General features: G+C 50.8%; 2 non-coding genes across 2 annotated transcripts; one reads left to right on the forward strand and one right to left on the reverse strand.

Annotated features, from left to right (window-relative positions):
- Positions 1-743: 743 nt before the first annotated feature.
- On the reverse strand, positions 744-816 carry TRNAK-UUU (transfer RNA lysine (anticodon UUU)). Its single transcript has one exon. It is a non-coding gene; the product is annotated as a tRNA-Lys (tRNA).
- Positions 817-2656: 1840 nt separating this feature from the next.
- TRNAV-AAC (transfer RNA valine (anticodon AAC)) lies at positions 2657-2729 on the forward strand. The gene has a single exon. It is a non-coding gene; the product is annotated as a tRNA-Val (tRNA).
- The last annotated feature ends 706 nt before the right edge of the window (positions 2730-3435 follow it).

The raw sequence follows: 3435 nt of genomic DNA on the forward strand, positions 1-3435 counted from the left end.
GTCTGTGGGGGGTAATCTGGCGCTGTGCTTGTGTCTCCCGGGGAAGCGGTCTGTGGTTTGTGAGTAACTCTGAGGGGTCTGTTGGGGGGTAATCTGGCGCTGTGCTTGTGTCTCCCGGGGAAGCGGTCTGTGGTTTGTGAGTAACTCTGAGGGGTCTGTGGGGGGTAATCTGGTGATGTGCTTGTGTCTCCCGGGGAAGCGGTCTGTGGTTTGTGAGTAACTCTGGGGGCGTCTGTGGGGGGTAATCTGGTGATGTGCTTGTGTCTCCCGGGGAAGCGGTCTGTGGTTTGTGAGTAACTCTGGGGGCGTCTGTGGGGGGTAATCTGGTGCTGTGCTTGTGTCTCCCGGGGAAGCGGTCTGTGGTTTGTGAGTAACTCTGAGGGTGTCTGTGGGGGGTAATCTGGAGCTGTGCTTGTGTCTCCTGGGGAAGCGGTCTGTGGTTTGTGAGTAACTCTGAGGGGTCTGTGGGGGGTAATCTGGTGCTGTGCTTGTGGCTGCACCTGACTCACTCTCTCACCGTGGTTAGTGGAGGCAAGGAAGGGCCACGTGGCACAAACCAGTGTCTGACTATGAAACGTCACTGAAAACTGCTATAATGTCAGCAGGGGGCGCTGCTGGGTTTAAGAAACCGGAGTGATAACAGATTAAATGTTAGAGAGAGATGAAAGAGTGAAAAGCAGGAAAAATCATTGATCATTTTAATACCGTCTAATAACAGGTAAATGTTAAAAAAATCACAGTTCCGCCCGAATAGGGACTTGAACCCTAGACCCTCAGATTAAAAGTCTGATACTCTACCGACTGAGCTATCCGGGCTACACACTGACTGATGTGGGCCCCCCCTCCCCTCTTTCTGTACCTATGGAAGCAGACATGGTGCTCCTGTTTTATTCATATCTGGGGTCCACCTCCTACCCCTGGGTGCACCTGAGCTGTCATCCAATCACAACACACACAGCCAGAGTCAGCCTCACTGAAGCCAGCGCCTAGAATCCCACTTTAACAGCTGCTGGCGCCCCACCGATCTCATTCCACACGTGGCCTCTCTTGTGGGAGGTCGGGCGGTTCTCAAGTCTTACAACCACTCATTTGCATATTAACCCCATCACTAGACGTTGGAGCACTTACATGTGACGCAATGGTGACGTCATCGCAACACATCACATACATTGTGTGGGAATCAGCGCAGAGAAAGAACAAACCGGGGGGCTTCAGCCCCAGATGGATTTAAAAAGCCACCTTGACTCGACTGTGCGACCTTTCACCCTCACAGGAAACAATCTGATGCTGGAAACGCGGCTGGGATGTCCCAACAGTGCAAGTGAGAGAAGAGACCCGAGTGACTGCCGTGGGCGTCAGAGTGAGACCCCCGTGGAGAGTGTGAGGGAGTGTGAGACTGGCACAGAGACGTGTGAGAGTGAAGCAGTGAGCATGTCACAGCTGTGAGGGGAAGACTGATGTCTCTACTGTGGGACTTCGTGATACAGGATTGCATTGTTCTCACGCCCGACAGGAAGCCTTGATCCCTGCACATTCCAGTTCACCAGTCACAAATGGTTTATACAGAATCTACTTGTGAGTGTGTAGAGCGGAGACCTCTGAGCCGTGCAGACACTGGTTAGTGATGGAGCTCAGTGAGAGATCCCTTCCTGAGACCTATCTGTGCATCAGTCACTGCTGAGTGATCAGTGAGAGATCCCTTCCCTGAGACCTCATATCTGTGCATCAGTCACTGCTGAGTGATCAGTGAGAGATCCCTTCCCTGAGACCTATCTGTGCATCAGTCACTGCTGAGTGATCAGTGAAAGATCCCTTCCCTGAGACCTATATGTGCATCAGTCACTGCTGGGTGATCAGTGAGAGATCCCTTCCCTGAGACCTATCTGTGCATCAGTCACTGCTGAGTGATCAGTGAGAGATCCCTTCCCTGAGACCTATCTGTGCACTGCTGAGTGATCAGTGAGAGATCCCTTCCCTGAGACCTATCTGTGCATCAGTCACTGCTGGGTGATCAGTGAGAGATCCCTTCCCTGAGACCTATATGTGCATCAGTCACTGCTGAGTGATCAGTGAGAGATCCCTTCCCTGAGACCTATATGTGCATCAGTCACTGCTGGGTGATCAGTGAGAGATCCCTTCCCTGAGACCTCTTATCTGTGCATCAGTCACTGCTGAGTGATCAGTGAGAGATCCCTTCCCTGAGACCTCTTATCTGTAAATCAGTCACTGCTGAGTGATCAGTGAGAGATCCCTTCCCTGAGACCTATCTGTGCATCAGTCACTGCTGAGTGATCAGTGAGAGATCCCTTCCCTGAGACCTCTTATCTGTGCATCAGTCACTTCTGAGTGATCAGTGAGAGATCCCTTTCCTGAGACCTATCTGTGCATCATTCACTGCTGGGTGATCAGTGAGAGATCCCTTCCCTGAGACCTATCTGTGCACTGCTGAGTGATCAGTGAGAGATCCCTTCCCTGAGACCTATCTGTGCATCAGTCACTGCTGAGTGATCAGTCAGAGGCCTATCTCTGCAGCATTCAGTTGAATGCACTGAGAGCCCTCCTAAGTGTGCACCATTCCGTGCACTGTGTGCCACACTGCATTTACTTCCAGCCACTTATCAGAGCAGAAGATGCTGCCTCGCTATGTTTCATGCAGGTTTCCGTAGTGTAGTGGTTATCACGTTCGCCTAACACGCGAAAGGTCCCCGGTTCGAGACTGGGCGGAAACACAGTTTTCTTTTCTCCTCTAACTCACAACAGCTGCTCCTTTTATTCTTCTAATGCGCTCTAGGGCTCCATAGGACCCACATATAACATCATTTCTATTTACAATCTCTTTAAACATTCAGCTGCTTCAAGGACAGACTGACATCGGGCTCTGTCCCTTTACAATCAGACAGCAGGACATCTGCTTCCATCACTCACAGGCACTGCTCATACCGCAGGCACTGACACAGGCAGGCACCAGTCTTTACACAAACACAGGCAGGAAATGTCCAGACTCTGAGCATAGAATCATAAAGCAAAAGTGACAACAACTGAGGGTCCATCAGGGAAAGTCAGGCACTGGGAGTGAGTTAGAGTGAGAGACTTAGACACCGGGAGTGAGTTATGAAAGTGTGAGAGGGTGAGAGACTCAAGCACTGAGAGAGTTAAGATAGTGTGAGAGACTGAGAGACTTAGGTACTAGGAGTGAGTTAAGAGAGGGTGAGAGACTCAAGCACTGAGAGTGAGTTAAGAGAGTGTGAGAAACTGAGAAACTCAGGCACTGAGGGGTATATTGATACTTTTTGATGCAAAATTGCACTAATGCAGTTTTGCATCAAAAGGTTTTGCACCGGCTTGCCCCATTCCTGAGCACCAGCCGGGCGCCATATTTATGGAATGGCGCAAGTCGGTGCAAAGGGTGGGCTAGCATAAAAAAATGACGTTAGC

The sequence above is a fragment of the Pleurodeles waltl genome, unplaced genomic scaffold (genome assembly GCF_031143425.1).
Source record: "Pleurodeles waltl isolate 20211129_DDA unplaced genomic scaffold, aPleWal1.hap1.20221129 scaffold_67, whole genome shotgun sequence".
Taxonomy (NCBI): domain Eukaryota; kingdom Metazoa; phylum Chordata; class Amphibia; order Caudata; family Salamandridae; genus Pleurodeles; species Pleurodeles waltl.